The sequence below is a fragment of the Erpetoichthys calabaricus genome, chromosome 7 (genome assembly GCF_900747795.2).
Source record: "Erpetoichthys calabaricus chromosome 7, fErpCal1.3, whole genome shotgun sequence".
Taxonomy (NCBI): Eukaryota; Metazoa; Chordata; class Cladistia; order Polypteriformes; family Polypteridae; genus Erpetoichthys; species Erpetoichthys calabaricus.
The window spans coordinates 15,133,708-15,152,245 of NC_041400.2; positions in this window are offsets into that span (position 1 = coordinate 15,133,708).

The window sequence follows — 18,538 nt, forward strand, 5'->3', positions numbered from 1 at the left end:
TCTAAGTGCAGTAAGGACAGTAATGCTGCATGAGGAAACTTATAATTTAATAAAAGTGTATATTTGATCTTAATGTACATCGGTAAAGGTCACCCTTAGGAACTGTTGATTGAAAGTCTATGTAAAATTAAAAAATAGGTTCTTTTCATTCTACTAAATATGTACCTGTTATTAATCCAAATGAGAATAATGTTGCTCTTAAATAATAACCAACTGAAGCACACGGCGAGGTAAGAAGGCTTCCACTGGTCTACTCTTACAGGACAGAAATGATAATGTTAATGTTAACACATGCAAACTGCTCATTCAAATATTTTCTCGTTCAGTTTTTATTATTGAGGGGTAGATAAGAAGAATGAGCAACGTCCACTATAGTTTGTGAACACCTGACCTTCAAACCTACATATATGAGCTTGTCAGCATCACATAAACCAGTGACATTAATATAGAGGTGACCCACTCCACCCCTAATAGCAGAGCTGAATTTGTGCCCATTCAACCAAAACATTTGTGAGATAATAATAATAATAATAATAATAATAATAATAATAATAATAATAATAATAATAATAATGCATTTTATTTATATAGAACTTTTTCCCATACTCTTGTGCCAATGTTGGATGAGAAGACTCACAATGGACACAATTGCCATTCAGATTCCGATTCAGACTGGCTAACAATTGGTGTTCAGATTCATCCCAAGTGTTCACTAGGGATGAGATCAGGACCCTACGCAGGCCACTTGAGTTCCTCCATGTTTCTGTGGACCTGGTGTGAAAGAATAATTTTAGGGTACAACTCAGAATAAAAGCTCAGTTTTTAAATAAACAAGAGGGCGTGGTAGTGTGGTTCCTGGACACTACGTGAGGTGGATGTTCCCTCGCTTATGTGCACAGGTGAGGAGTCGTCCACATCTGTAATTGAGGGGGAAAGGGGTTGGCGAATGAAACGAGCAGGGGGCAAAGCCCCCTAGTACATCCAAATGTAAATGAATATTAGATCAATGTGACTCCCAGTCGCAGGTCCGGTACCTGCACACCGGTGTGTTATTTTGTGCATCACATCCAGAAAGAGTTCAGTTAACAGCTACAAGCCCAAGATGAATCTGGGAACCATCTGTCTGATGGGATCTCTGCAGAGATGTTAGCTCAACTCTGATTTGCACCTTGGTTACTAGATGAAGTACAGGCCTGCACCAAAGTGTTGGTCTGAGCTACGGTTTAGCCATTCACTCTGGAACACAGCTGAATTTCTGCATCCCTGTTGACTCTGCTCTATTAATAGGCATTGTGTGTCACCAAAAATCCCTAGCAAAATCGACAATGCCCACATTATCCCACAGTGATCACACCAGTTTAAAACTTCTGGCTTGGTTTGTAGAAACAGGCCAGAAGGGTACATTGTTCTATTTCAGACCTTGCAGGGTGAAAGAACCCAATTTATGAAGAAATGTAGTTGGAATAGTTCAGACTCCTCGTACCCTGTGTCACGCAAGTGCATATAGGGGACAGTTTAAGGGCTCTGGTGGTGGTTGTTCTCCGCCAGTTCCGGGGTTGGCGCTATGACTGATAACACCTTCTCTTTTCCTTCCTCTGCAGACCGGAATATTTGACGGCTTTTTCACCACCGATGTCCGTCCACCTGGACCCGCCTCTTCCTGTGGGAAGTCCACATGAATGGAAGCTCCGCCTTTTTCTGATCAGTCAGAGCCAGACTCCCCTCTGAAAACACGTCTTTTATTTTCTTTTGTGTAAATCAATTATACTAGATTTGCCCCAACACTTTTATACTTCACGCTCAGAACGTGTACGTGCACGCATCATGGCTGCCACATATTCCCAGCATTCATTTGACGTGTCCTCTGAGCACGCCCTCAGAAATTAATGCGACACATGCATGAGTTGCAGTAGGAGCAAAAAATCTGGGGGGCGCAGTGTGATAAAAGTCGGAATATGCGTCAGAGTCTCTGTTTACTATCTACATGTGACAGAAAGCCGTTTTGAGGATCCTACGAGATCGATGTGCATGCTTTGATGTTTGATGAATGGTTTGATGTGTTGAAGCAAAATGCCGACATACAAATGCATTCGTGGTGCTTTTATATCCAAGCGTCACATATTTCTATCATAATGACACGATACGTTTTAAAAGTCTCACATTGTTAGAGAGGTATCAATTATAAAGAGACACGGATCACATTTAAGGGTGCACCTCCCAGCATGCATGAGAGTGTCTATTATGGGATGTTAAAAAGTGAAGAAGGTGCGCGAGTGTCGCAATAGTCAATCTGCAAAAAGAAACATTTATTTGTTATAAGTAAGAATCAGCAGTGTACCAAGTTAAGATAAGTGTGCGTTGATGACCAGAGGTGGGTTCATTTGCATTTTCCTTGTATTTTATGTTTTTATATGTTAAGATGTAAAGTCGTTTAAATGTACTGATTACGTTATTGATTTGAATTCTATACTGCCGGTAAGCTAGTGCTTAATTTCAGTAATACTGCCATCTAGTGGACTTTGGGTACTTTATCAATAAGTTTTATGTATTCTTTTTTATTGTAGACCACACACAAATACAAATACACCTATACCTATTCGAATGCAGGTGTATATCTCCAAATAAATAAGTTCAATTTCAAACTAAGCTGCTGTGTGGAATACTCTGCATCATTTGCCAGTGTCCTGATCGACACTCCGGAGTGAACACTATAAGTCCTGAACATACGAAAGATAAAGTGGTCCTTTGCTACACACATACTGTCTTCTGTGCTATCTTTTTTTTTTTTGTACCTTCACAACAGCATCAGAATGTACGGCAGCGTATTTGAGCCACAGAAAAAAAAATTAAGGACGCAGAGAAAAGTTTTTTTTTTGTGGGTAGAGTGGAAATTTCAGCTTTAATCTCAAAACGTCCACTTTATCATTAAAGTAGACCGTTGTAAACGTCATCTTAAAACCGACCCAGTTGTTAATCGCTACGAGCTTCTGGGGCTTCCTCCTGAACTGACAGCAGCAGCAGGCAGTGATCGCCACACAGAGCACATTACATTTATGACATTCCAGCTCTCTGCACATTTAGAATCCTTAGATTTATACTTGATATCACATTCATGATGAAATGAATTATAGTATGTATGTTACATTTTACAAATACGTCGTTCACATCATTTAAATAATGAATACTGATAATAATTACACATGTGGGGGCGGTGCAGTGGTTCTTCTGTCTCACAGGGATTAACGTCCCTGGTGTTCCCTGCCTGGAGTTTGCATGTTTTCCTGATGGGTTTCCACACTGTGCTCCGGTTTCCTTCCAAAGACGTGAAGGTTTGGGGAATTGGTGATGCTAAAATGACGCTGATGTGTATGTGTGTGCTTGTGTTCAGTTTACGATGAGCTGATGCCCCATCCAGGGATTGTTTCTGCCTCGGCGCCCAATGCTTGCTGGAATGGGCACATCTCTCGACTGATGGATGTAATCATTAAACATCCACCCTTTTCTGAGATATTGTGGCAAGGTGTCCTCAGAATTTAATGGATGTTTCAGGCAATTCACAACACAGCGAAGCCAAACGTTTTCTCACCGTGATGATATCTCGCACTGCCACCTGGTGGAATCTTCCAGATTTACGTAAAGTACATGCACAAGTATTAACAGTGCAATGCTTGTGTAGCAGGAGTGTCCACTGGAGCACGCGTCGCATCGCGTGAAGTATAAACCCAGCCTTAATGTCCCTGCTTGTTATGACAACTGGCATAATAAATGTAAAAAATAAATTAAAAGTTGGTGGTGTTTAGTCAAATAGCTACTTCTTGAGATGGTTGGTATGGTGGAGCAAAGGGCAGAGGCTGTAAAAAACAAATCTAACTACTCACATCTGTCAACAATGGAGACAGGGCTTCAATCAGCGCAGTAGTTTAATAATAATTTTTTTAATGTTACAGTTCTCCATTCTTTGTTGTGTTGAGACTGGCACGCCCTTAAATCTAGCAAGCCTAACAAATACATTTTATTTTACAAAGGCAACCACCTGTAAAAAGCCATCCTCACCCCGCCACTGCTATTGTGTAAGCCATCTCAATGTTTCAGGAGTTGAGAAGAATGGAGAATGGCAACTTGACACTAGAGCTGGGATTTATTCAATGTGAATATTTGAATTACATGCTGTAATGATCAGAAAATAATAGAACTGCTCCGACAAGGATAAATAAACTTCATGAAATGATGGGCTTTGTCCTTCAAACTTTACAAATCGAATAAAGTAAATTAAACAATGGAACAATGCAGGATTTTACAATACATAATCGCTCTTAAACTAGGGTTGCCAGATTAGAAAATTACAAATACAGGACACTGTTAAACAACACGCAGTGAAATGCATCTTTTCTCATACCCCTTGGGGTCAGGGCACAGGGTCAGCCATTGTACAGCGCCCCTGGAGCAACTGAAGGTTAAGGGCTCAAGGGTCCAGCAGAGTAGCATCTCTTTTGGCAATGACGGGGATTCGAACCGGAAACCTTCGGGATGCCAGTGCAGATCCACCACTCCGCCCATATATTACTATCTCTATATATAATCTTCATTTGGATCTTGATCTTTGTTTGTCCGCAAATGAATTAGAAGAAGAAGCACTAGATGGCAGTAGAGAGACAGCTAAAACATAGGCATTGCATTAAGAATCTCCTCCAGGCTTATACTACTGAAGACTGTAGTACTCCAGTCACACCTCAAAACACAGACATTCAAACTAAACAAATTGTTGTGCTTTACATTAACTAATCTTTATATATAATCTTCATTTGGATCTTGATCTTTGTTTGTCCGCGAATTCCATGCATGCGTAGACCACTTTCCAGTTTAGTACGTTGTTGTTACTCATGGATGTCAACAATGTGCCGGAATAATGAAAGGGGTGGTGGACAGTGTTACGCTGGTTAGCTCCTGAGGCCTGGTTAGAGAATGAGATTGCCGAAGATAAAAGGTACGTGTTTACGTAACATATGAATGAAAGAAAGACAGTGGGTAAAATGAATGACAACGTAACAGCACGTTCCGGAAATTATTATTGTTACGTTGTAGCCGGTGAGTGCTGCGCGTCTCACAGTTGTACCGTGGCTTGCTCACATGTCAGTGAAGTGATTCCTATTTATGCTTTAAAGAGCCTGGATACCTATGTGTCCCCCTTTTATAACCATTGCTCCGTGTATATTGCCTTACTCTTTGGATTGCCACAAAGCAACCTGCAAGATTGGAGAAAGGTTGAGAAGAGATCGTGAGAGGAAACGACAGCATTGTGAAAACGAGACGGACTGTGAACGGAGAGAAGCAGAAATGCTCCTCCACCACCACATAATTACTATTCGGACAGTGATTCCGAGTAGGCCGTTCCTATCGAATCAATGTCCAAGGATTTTCTTTTCTAATTTTGTTTCCCTTATAAAAAATCATAATGCTGTGCGACGAAGGGCCCAGTTCACGACTGGCAGCCGCGTTTAAACAGGGAGCCCTTCACAGACAACTTTAACACGTGCAACATAGTTGGGCGCACATGGCTAGTATACAGTATATAAATTTGTACATGCCCCCTACACACCCAGACCAATATATTATATAAAAGTAGAGACATAAGTTAAAAACATAAAGCAAAGACTTTAATGGGTTATGAGGAAAACAAAAGTAAAATCATTTGAAAATTATTTAATACAAGCTAAAAAAAATTCTGAAAAAGTGAAGTCATTTGAAAATATTTATTTAATACAGACAGCAGAGAAATATTATTATTATTTAATACAGGTTATTTAATAAGTTGTTTTGCCTGCCTAAGGTAAAGTCATCCCTGATAAAGGATCATAGAAATTGTGGGAAAGAGGGGTCCTTTCATCGGGTATCCTTCAATAAGGGCGCGCACAAAAAGGCGAGCTTCAAAAGGGCGACCCCAATTGAGCGAATGTTTTAATATTCTTGCTTTCGCCTTTTTATACGTTCGATCATTGCCTTTATCTAATAAATTTTCTGTAATAATTTTGTTACGTTTGCCTTTATTTGCTGCACCCAATTGAGGTCGCCCTTTTGAAGCTCGCCTTTTTGTGCGTGCCCTTATTGAATAGAACCCTTTCATCGGATTGGCTGGCCCAGCACTGTTTCAGCCGTGGAATGGCCAAATGGGGGAGGCCGCTTGAAGGATGAGGTCTCCAGGACTCTAAAAATATCCAAATCTTATTATGTGATATCATCTACTGTTAAATTCTGCTTCGTACTTCTAAAATTTTTATCTCTTTTACTGTATTGAGGATTTGTTCTGTTCTGTGTATTGTATTGTATTGTATTGACCCCCTTCTTTTGATACCCACTGCACGCCCAACCTACCTGGAGAGGGGTCTCTCTTTGAACTGCCTTTCCCAAGGTTTCTTCCATTTTTTCCTACAAGGTTTTTTTGGGAGTTTTTTCTTGTCTTCTTAGAGAGTCAAGGCTGGGGGACTGTCAAGAGGCAGGGCCTGTAAAGCCCATTGCGGCACTTTCTGTATTGTATTGTACAGGCCGTTAGAAAACAAGTGAGCCGTGGCAAGTAGTAACAGCACACTTTGTTGACCCCGTATGTTGCAATGCTGATCCAGAACTGCACAGCAGCGCGGCTGGAGAGCAAAACGCTAAGAGTGTTTCTGTCCTCAGCCAACCAGAGCAAGTGAACAAGCTGCAGACAGGCAGCAAACACTCATTTCCTTGTTACATTTGGGTTATTTTCATCAAGAGAATCTGAGAAAAGAAAGTTTAATTACTTATAAAGTTACAATTAAGTACCGTAAGAAGGTAGTAAAAATACATTTTTATTACGAAATTTGAAAATGAACTAAATACAGGACATTTGGGTGTCCCTGAAAGGTCAGTACGGGACAGGGGACAAAATGATCAAATACGGGACATGTTCCATATATAAGGGATGTCTGGCAACACTATCTGAAATGCTGTGCTAATGCTGAACTTTACACGCCATGGATTCATTTCTGCCTAATTCATTGTGTTGTGGGTTTAATTTCAAAAGAATACTGTAGCTGCCGAGATATAGGTGTGTTCAACCACGGGTAAAACGCGTGCCAAAAGAAGTCCAAAAGTTCATTTTAAAAATATTTATTGAAAGTTAAAGGCAAATAATCCACACAAGAATAAAAGAAAAAATAGTTACACACGTAGAATAAAAGGCAAAAAAGGGGAACAATGTATCTTCTCTAAACTTAGCTTTTCTTGAGAAACTTTAGTTATTCCTGTACTTGAAGGTTCTTTACTTCTTCTTCTCTACTTAAAGATTCTTAGCTTCTTCTTCTGTATGCTTTAAACGTATGGCACAGAACATAAATTAAGTGCTGTTTTCTTACATATTTACTTCACACACTCAAAAGGCCCATAGGCCAGTTGGCACATAGGCATGTGCCCAGGCACGGTTTAAAACCTTATGCCTTCCACACCTTACTCATGGCAAGGCTGTCACTAACTATCTGAAGAATAATGTTTACTCCAAGCTGTTAGAAATGGCAAGAATATACCAATTCAATTTTACTTATGGGGGTTATAGGAACCTCCCATAGATTATGCACTGTCATCTAGTAAGCTATTCATGAATCTTATATACTGTAACTAGGAAAATGGCATTTACAAATACATTTACCATTTTTTGCCAAACAGTATACACTCGGTAACCCCTCATGACAGAGAGAAAATATGTTTTCAGAAGAGTTTGCAAATTTATTTAAAATGAAAAACTGAACACCCTCCTTCATAAAAGTATACAGATCTTTAATTCAGTACTTTGGTAAAGCCCCCTTGGCAGCAATTACAGTTTCGAGTCTTCTCGGGTAAGTCACTGCTTGGATGTATTCCTGACAGAACTTCTCAAGCTCCAGTTTTTCGATGCTGTAGGTGAACATACATAAAACATAACACGTTTTTTCCAAGATAAAAGGGCAATCTGCAGCCATGTCTAGTTCTTCTGTCGTAATCGGAGCACTCATATTGCAGTAAGGGCACCTAGCGAGAATGAGGCAGCTTTTGTTCCAAGAGCTAAACTTAAAAGAATTGGTGAGGCGGCCTTCTGCGGTTATGCACCTAAAATGTGGAATAGCCTGCCAATAGGAATTCGCCAGGCTGATACGGTGGAGCACTTCAAAAAACTGCTGGAAATACATTACTTTAACATGGCTTTCTCATAACTTCATTTTAATTTAATCCTGATGCTCTGCATATTCAATTAATTATCATTACTATTCATGGTGGCTCCAAAATCCGTACTAACCCCTACTCTCTCTTCTGTTCTTTTTCCATTTTTCTGTGGTGGCGACCTGCACCACCACCCCCTAATCAAAGCACCGTGATGCCCCTACATTGATGGATTAAGGGCCAGAAGTCCACATGACCGTTATCATCAAGTCCTTCTATGAGAACCCTGAATACAATGAGGACTGATTGAGGTCATTTATGTCAGGTAGAATGCTTAGAGGGGGCTGGGTGGTCTCGTGGTCTGGAACCCCTGCAGATTTTATTTTTTCTCCAGCCGTCTGGAATTTTTTTTGTTTTTTCTGTCCTCCCTGGCCATCGGACCTTACTCTTATTCTATGTTCATTAGTGTTCTCTTATTTTAATTCTTACTTTGTCTTTTTTCTCTTTCTTCATCATGTAAAGCACTTTGAGCTACATTATTTGTATGAAAATGTGCTACAGAAATAAATGTTGTTGTTGTTGTTAACTGTAAGCTGTTACACTCCATTAATGCACAAGTCATCCAAGATGTGACTGAACAAACATTGTGTCTCCGTAGCCTGGGTCAACTCATGATTCGTGTGTTTTGAGGCAAAGTAGCTTTGACAGGTGCGATGTTGCTGTACATGGTGGCTGGTTTGTGAATGCTAGGGGTCACTGTTGCCCCTTTAAACCCAACAGACAGTCGCTCAGGACACAGGGTAAAAGCACTAAGAAGTATTTTAATACGTTTTCTTTTATAAATAGTGCCTCTAAGCACCACAGCCACAACTAATACAAGTAAATATAACAATCAACACAATTCTCTCTCTGCCTTTTCTCCTCCACACCTCCTAGCAAGCTTTCTCCACTTCTTCCCAGCTCTGGCTCGCTTGCTGGGTTTTCAGGAGTTCTTTATATATGATCTAACCTGGAAGTGCTTCTGCTCTTCTGCCCACGTGACTTGCCAGTTTTCCGTCGGCCCAGAAGTACTTCTGGGCTATGTAGAAAGTAGAAGTCCCCAGGTCCTGCTGCAGCGTCTCCTGGTGGTCCACGGTACCCAGCAGGGCTGTGAAGCTGAACTCCAGATCCCATGGTGCCCCGCGGGAAGCCGGGGCACCATTATGCTGTGGGGAAATTGCCATCTAGTGTCTTGGGGGAGGCAGTTTCCCAGAGTAGCTGCCTTCTCCCATCCTTCCACTCTTTGGGTGTCCAGGTTGGGTTGAGCTGCCGGCCGTCCATTACACTGTCTTTCATACGGCCTGTGCTATTCATTTTAACAGCAATCACGTCATTATGCGTGCCAGGTGATAGTGGCTACCAGCTCAGATGCTTAACCCCCAGAATGCAGAGGAAAGGCATTATAATGCGGCAAATGATCTTGCACTATCAGTTGCAGAGTACAGGCTGATACTCGACGCATCAGAATTACAGACACCTTGGAGAAGCAACCATGACACCTGCCAGTGGCCCCGAGCAGTGGGAGACTCTCTTGCACGAGGCTAAAGTTGCAGCAAATGAAATGGAAATCCCTGCAGCGTTCAAATCAGGTCGGCGTCGCGAGAGAACAAGATGTCTTATTGAGTCCAATGGATCTGACAAAGAAGCAGATGATCAGAAATCCCAAGATCCAGAAGTAAACTTCAGAAGAGGCACGTTTCACGTTACGATGGATTCCTTAATTTCAGAGTTGTCCGGGCGTTTTGAAAGCCTAAACAACATATGTCGGCTTTTTTTGTTCAATTTTCAACTTTAGGAGCATGAGCACGGAGGAGATCTCAGCCTCTTGTGCAAATTTAGGTGTAAAATGCTCAAAGGATCTATTACATCATTTGAAAGATGAGGTGAGTCACATCAAGAACATGTATGATGGAAACGTTAAGGTCCGAAGGTGGGCATTGGGATTGTTGATATCATATCATGAGATGCACTTACGGAAATAAAAACATTGCAAAAAGATACGTTGACTCTGTTAGTAATTTTAATTTAGAGCTACCAGACCCTCCACACATCATGAGACACAACATCCATCCATCCATCCATTTTCCAACCCGCTGAATCCGAACACAGGTTCACGGGGGTCTGCTGGAGCCAATCCCAGCCAACAAAGGGCACAAGGCAGGAACCAATCCCGGGCAGGGTGCCAACCCACCGCAGGACGAGACAACATGTGATACGATATTATATAAATTTAATTACGGTTGCGCGAAATTTCAAAATTTCCAACCGGGATCCCGAGTTGTTTTGTTGTGTAGTGGGTGTGGCAATGCACTGTACCAGTGCCTGCTCCCCAACTTGACTTGACTTGAAATTTTAATGTGATTGACGTTAAGCTTGAGTGTCACTCGATCAGCGTGGGGAGGCAAAATTATCGTAGTACGGAGTAAGGGAGCCCAGGAGCTCAGCCATAATTGTCATGGGCCCAAGATTTTCTGGAGGCGGAGCTGGCATCATGAGGGAGCTGCACTACCAGCCAATGAAGTTCTACAGCATCGTGATTGCATATGTATGAGGATGATTAGCATGCTCCATATATGGATGTTTCAGGGTGGTGTTCGAAGCACACTTATGTATGCATATTTATGAGGTGATTTGATTTATAAACAGTGAATTTCCTAGAAGTCAAGGTTTTATAAATCTGACTTTTTTTTTTGTTTTTGCCATACGCATTTTCTTTTTTTTTATAATTTTTTCTTCTGGTGTGCACATATTTTTACCCTCCAATCCAAACAAAGTTTTATAAATGAGGCCTTGTGTGTTTCATTTTGTACTCTGTCTACATTTTGGAAGGCTTATCTTTGCACTACCAAATCTTTTAACTTATCAACTGGAATAACCCCTCACCACGCTGCCTGAATTACTACATTTTTTTGTGCCTTAAGTGAATTTATTGCTTTCCAGTGTGCGGCTAGTCACTTTCTTTTTACTTTCTGATGTGGGAAGTGAAAAAAGGAATGAAAAATAAGCAGATCAGACAGACAGAGGTCGGTTCACAGATCACACTGAAAGAAATAATTTAAGGCCAAAGGGAGTACATATAGTCATAAGAATAAAGGAACAGGCTTTGTTCTGCACTACAATAATGTTCTGTTTTTCAAGTGAAGGAAAGGTGCAGATTCTGTCTATTGAAAAATTCAAGGTAAGGAAACATTTTTATTCAAATAATTTACTCAGATAATAAATACTAGAATATTATTAGATTTAACGGTAAGTTGGAAATCAAAGTGGAAAATTAGTATAGAATGAATTTGAAAAGAAGACAAAAGCAAATATGTGTTTTTAAGCAGCCAGCAGCCATATCACCTGCACTTCAAAACAGGATGCCCACCTGAAGCTCAGCAGGTTCAGGCCTGGCCCGTACTTGGATGGGAGACCAGCCATGAAGAGCTTGGGTTGCTGCTGGAAGAGATGTTGGTGAAGCCAGCCGGGGGCGCTTACCCAGAGCTCTGAATATGGATCTTAATGCTCCAGTGCACTGACGGAGACATGGTGATGTATAAATAGTGCCGTCCTTTAGATGAGACATAGAACTGAGGTCCTGACTCTATGTGGTCATTAAAGATCCCTGAGCATCCAACGTAAAGTGTGAATTTCCCCTTGGGATTAATAAAGTATCTATCTATCTATCTAAAGAGTATGGTGTATCTCAATGTCCTAGCTAAATTGTCCAGCACAGCCTGGTCATTCTGACCCCCTAATCATCCCCTGTCTCTAATTGGCTAATTATTTCTCACCCCTTTATCACCTAACAGTGATAAATGTCTATCGTCTCATCATTCATTCTGCTTGTCCCAAAAATTATGGAAAACACACAACTAGCACAAACACCCAAAAGTCAATTATTTAAACTGTTTTGACTTAAAAATAATATATGTATTATTATAATGTAATATTACGACCAGCCTGACATACAAACAACTTGGTTTACGACTAAAATTTTTGTTTTGAATTACGACCAACGTCTTGCGTTACGACCCGAATGCGGTCACATGTATCCACTTCTACGATTGTAAACAAACAGCCGAGAGCGTTTGTAAGCGTCAGCCGGAGCCCAGATACTTGTGTTTGTGGACGTAATTTCGGTCAGTGCAGTGATTTATATAATTTATTTCGATAATTGCTAAGGAAGGAAGAGAAGGTAAAGAAAGCGATCACAATCGAAACGAAGAAGGAAATTGTGTGGAAATATGAGAGTGGCGTTCGTGTGACTGATCTTGCTAATATGTACAGCATGTTGAAATCCACCATCTCGACAATTTTACAAAGAAAAGATTTGTATAAGGAAACTCCTTCCAAACAATAACCACCTTCCATTTCATTCTCCTCGTCCTTCCTTCCTGCAAGCCAAAGATGTCAACTTAAATGGTGAGTACAGTATGAAATTGTTGTTTCTGGTAGGCTAGGCACTTTTTATTACTTTTTGGTTAGTACATTAGAACAATTATTGGTGTTTTTGGTAAAGTATGCACATTATACAACCCTTTTTTATTAAAAAAAGTTAAGTAAGTGTTGCTGTGGGAGTTTCGGAACACATTAAGGGCATTTCCATTATTTCTTATGGGAAAAATAGTCGACTTACAACCAACTTCTCGCGAACAAATTGAGTTCGTAAGTCAAGGGTTCACTGTATATATATATATATATATATATATATATATCTATATATATATATATATATATATATATATATATATATATATATATATATATATATACTAGCAAAATACCCGCGCTTCGCAGCAGAGAAGTAGTGTGTTAAAGAGGTTATGTAAACATATATGTACATATACATATATACATATATATACATATCTACATATACACATATCTACATATACATATATATATACACATCCACATATATATATATATATATATATATATATATATATATATATATATATACACACATATCAACATATATATACACATACATATACACACATACATACACACACACATACACATATATACATATATACATACATACATAGTGCGTTGTAACACGGGCTGTGATTGTTACATGGGAGGGAGACGAAAAATCACAGCTTCCCGCTTTCTAATCGGGCCTGTGATTGGTGCTTTGACGGATGCCCAGATCCCACAGTATTTCCCCTTAGGAGAGGCGTTAGGCAAGTGTAATTGAATAACGGTGCTGCATAGGGAGAACATTCAAACTCCACGCAGGGAAGCGAACCCGGGTCTCCTAACTGGCATCTTTCACTGCGCCACCATACCGCCCGCATACAAACTTAAAAGGTTTAAATAAAACAGAAATATATACCTTTATTTTTACTTTCTTAACTTGTGGAGGGTGTATCCTGTAGCAAAGCCGTAACTTTTTTCGTGAAAGCCCGTTTCAGTCAATAAGTCTTAAAAAGAGGTGTAAAGATATTGACAATAAGCTACGCAAACCTGACACGCAGACATGCAATTGTTTAAATCAAGGCGCGAGTCGAAAAACACCATCCCATACTATTAGTTAATGATTAACACATTTCTATATGTATTGTAAGCATACAATACAACTGATAATATGTTGCGCTTATTTATCTGGTGTACCGACATTTTTGCGCATTTAACGGCTGAAATCTAACGTGGTTTGTGCCCTTCAGAATGAAAACAGTTTGCATTTACCTTTTTAATAACAGGCGAGCTTTTAAGCCTGAGAAATCACCCCGTAAATGCACACGTTTAATTGCACATGTGTTAATATGTATGCTTACACAGTATTAAAAGACACTCAACAATTAACGTCATTTACCTTCGTTCCCGCGTTTGATAAAAGGCGAGTTTTTAAGCCTGAGAAATCACCCCGCAAATGCACACGTTTAATTGCACATGTGTTAATATGTATGCTTACACAGTATTAAAAGACACTGAAAAATTAACGTCATTTACCTTCGTTCCCGCGTTTGACTCGTGCTGTAAATCTCTTTCTTGTTTTTAGTTCACGTGATTACGTAGGAGGCGTGATGACGCGATACGTGACTCTGCCTCCTCCATTAGAGTATATGGACAAAAAACAGGTTCCAGTTATGACCATTACGCGTAGAATTTTGAAATGAAACCTGCCTAACTTTTGTAAGTAAGCTGTAAGGAATGAGTCTGCCAAATTTCAGCCTTCTACCTACACGGGAAGTTGGAGAATTAGTGATGAGTCAGTCAGTCAGTCAGTCAATCAGTCAGTCAGTGAGTGAGTGAGTCAGTGAGGGCTTTGCCTTTTATTAGTATATATATATATATATATATATATATATATATATATATATATATATATATATATATATATATATATATATATTTCTTGATCTTCTGTAAAGTTTTAATTTTCCTTTGGGGACAAATTCTATCTATCTATCTATCTATCTATCTATCTATCTATCTATCTATCTATCTATCTATCTATCTATCTATCTATCTATCTATCTATCTATCTATCTATCTATCTATCTATCTATCTATCTATCTATCTATCTATTGTGAGGTCCACTCCAATCCTAACCCTAACCGAAAACAAGGTCTCCATTCTGAGGATGAAAAGCCTGATTGTTACAAACAGGGTCAGTCAATACCAGACAGACTTGTAAGTGTAAAAGCAGGTTCAGAAAATGGATGAAAGACCTGCATCTGCCGTGTCTTTTTTTAGTTACAGAAAATTACGAGTATAATGTGCACTACCAAAAACTAAAACCGGAAACCATTGCACTGTCTGGATAATAGGTTACTAATGATTATAAGTGCGAGGAAACTCCAAACTGTCTAGGCAAATGCATTTATACATTATATTTCATAAATGAATGATGTGCATTAACACTCATCAATAATGAACAGAAAAGGAAAAAACAAGTAAGCATACAATTAGTGCATCACATTTGGAGTAATACTCTAGATAAGTGTGTAATTCTTTAGCTGCTTCATTGTCTTTACTGCCCTACTTTAAGACCTGCCATAAAAGGAGTTTAACTAAATAAAAATGACATTACATTTTTTCTTACCTTTAATTCTTCTTTTAAAAATTGCCTATGCCCATGGTTTATATTACTAAAATAAAAACTATACAAATTAATTTACAGTAATTTTTCAAATTAATTTTAGTAGTTAAACAAATTCAAATTGTTTTGAATGTGTTTGCCACTCCAATATTTTGTATCTTATTTGTTTCATAAGGATACCTATCATAGTGCATCTTTACCTGATTAATAAGCATCAGACTATACAATCATTTTCAAATGTCTCTTTATTTTAAATTTTTATTCGCCTCATGTGTGAGTCAGTGTCAGTGTGGATGTGGCTTGGTCCAGAGTGACCTCAGTTTAAGTCTCATCCGAAGAACGGCACCATTTTTACAGCACAGTGTCCCCATCGCTTCACTGGGGACATTGGGATCCACATTCAGACCACAGGGTAAGTGTCCCCTGCTGGCCTCACCATCACTTCTTCCAGCAGTAACCCAAGCTTTTCCTGGCTGGTCTCCCATCCAAGTAATGGCCGGGCCTGAACCTGCTGAGCTTCAGGTGGGTGACCTCTTCTGAAGTGCACGTAGGCATGGCTGCTGGTTTAATGCACATTCATATACCTTTTTCTTGCCACTTTTACACTGATTAATAGACTGAAAGGAAAGGTGCTATATAATGATACTAATAATAGATGTATACATAGAATTTACTTTTCACTAAGCCTATATATCAATTTGCTAGATAGCAATTTCATTTTCACGAAGAGAAGCTGAGGTGTTTCTACGTGCGACCTGTGTGAATTCAATGCTTTCCCTTTTCTCTTTTTGGAGATGTGAATGCTGATCGCCATCCCTAATTGCCAGTCATTATGTTCTCTGTATTTGAAACCATTACTGATCTTTGTGCTGGAGCACTCAGTTTCATGCAAAGCTTTTATTTCAGAAATGGTTGACTTTTGCTCTAAATATACTGTTGTTGTCAGTACAGTAACCATGTTGCATCTGTAATTTAGTAAAAATGGTCTTTTTGTATACTTGAAGTTAATTTAAAATGGAAGTTTTCGGTGTAATGATAAAATAAACTTGTGGCAGAAAGAGGAGAAGTGTGTGTCCCAGTGATCCGGTAAATGGTGTGGTGTCCAAATGCTGCAGGCATGGAGGAACACTCTAATGTGCTGGCAGTTTGTTTGTCCCGAGTGTATCTGCAGGTGGATGAGCCTGTGGTGTCCTGGATAATGGACTACCTGTCAAGCAGACCGCAGTTTGTGAGGCTCAAAGACTGTGTGAGCAACACTGGAGTCCCACCAGGAACAGGCCTGTCTGCTTTACTCTTCTTTACAACTCCGACTACAAATATAACAGCAGCTCATGTCACTTGTAAAAATTCTCAGACGATTCAGCACTTAGGGGGTGCATTGATAAGGGAGATGAGACAGAGGAGAGGAGTCAGGGGGAGAACTTTGAGAATGGTCTGCAACTTGACATCAGCAAAACAAAGGAACTGGTTATTGACTTTCACCGCTTCATCAAAGAGCCTCTATGTCTGGTCACTACTCAGGGAGTGGATGTAGAGGTGGTCCACTCCTACACATACATGGACTGGTCTTGTAACACAGAGGAACCATAGAAGAAAGGGCAGAGTGGGGTCTTCTTCCTTAGAAGACTGCGTGACATCCTTCACATTTTCTACAACTTTGTGATGGCCAGTGGGATTTTCTATCCTTGGTGTGCTGGGCTGGTAACATCACTTCAAGAGGGGCCCAGTGAGTCAGCAGGATAAATATAAGAGCGAGCTCAGCTATAGGACACACTCTGGACACCCATGGAGGTCATAGCAAAGGAGGGAATAAAAACAAAACTGAGTGCCATTATGAACAATGCTACACAACCCCTCTCTGACTCACTTTCAGTCAAAGAATCATTCAGCAAGTGTGTGTCAGGAAATGCTATGGAGGCTCCTTTATACCAACAGCAATACAACTAAACAGCATCTCACTGTGACTGGGACAGTCTTCTTTCATTTTCATTTTCTTGCTTCATAGTTATTGTGGTGTGTGTTCAGACGAAAGTCTGTGTGTTTACTTCTTTATTTATTGAGGTTCTGTAAAATGGCAGATTTCCCCCTGGGTACAAAAAAATGATTGTTACTATCTATCTATCTATCTATCTATCTATCTATCTATCTATCTATCTATCTATCTATCTATCTATCTATCTATCTATCTATCTATCTATCTATCTATCTATCTATCTATCTATCTATCTATCTATCTATCTATCTATCTATCTATCTATCTATCTATCTATCTATCTAAAATACACATGTTTGAAAAAGCTGCATGATCATTTAGCCTAGCAATAATGGTACAGCATGTGGCTGGGGATCTTAGAACCCAAAATCATCAATAATTTATAAAAGGGTTTTCTTTTTGTTTTTCTCTCTTTTTTTTTACAACTGACTGTTTTGTAGCTTACTAAAACAGAGTGTTGCTGTACCTCTGGGCTTATGCGGCATAAAATCACTCAACAACAAAAAACTTTCTTTCAAATCTTTGTCTTTTTAAAAACTTTCTGCCAAACACGGCGTGCAGCCCTTACATCTCAATAAGTCAAACTGACAACTGCCACTTGCTCTTGGCAGGTCTCCTACAAAATCTGAGCGCTCATCTTTCTTTGTCTCTGAAGATGACAGATGGGTTCACCAGCTCCCTGAACTTGCGAGCGGTCTTTTCATTATCTTTGTATCTCTGAGTTACTCACAATAAGATATTGCGAGTCATTCACATTGGATTGGCATGGTGACACGGTGGTTAGTTCTACCCCAGGAGACTAGATTTAAGATCTTGAATCCTGTATGTCAAAACAAAATGTGGTAAATACAACACACCAAAGAGAACACAGGAAATTCTCTTCACAAAGATAGACGGCCACCTCAGAAATAAATACAACGGTACAATCTATTTATCTATCTATTATATAGTGCCTTATTAATCTATCTATCTAATCCTGCCAACTATGCTAAAACATCTATCCATTGTGCCTTTCAAATCTATCTATCTATCTATCTATCTATCTATCTATCTATCTATCTATCTATCTATCTATCTATCTATCTATCTATCTATCTATCTATCTATCTATCTATCTATCTATCTATCTATCTATCTATCTATCTAGCCACCCGTGTACTTGACCTTGGCTGTAAAATAAGGCAAAGTATTCAGTACAACAATGTACAGAACGGAGTCCAAAACAGAACTGATCAACAGAGGAAGGGAGTGGGGTTTTATAGGGAAGTTTGCAGAAGTGATGTCGTCTTTGGGGCTGGGACAGGAAGTGACATCCTCAGAG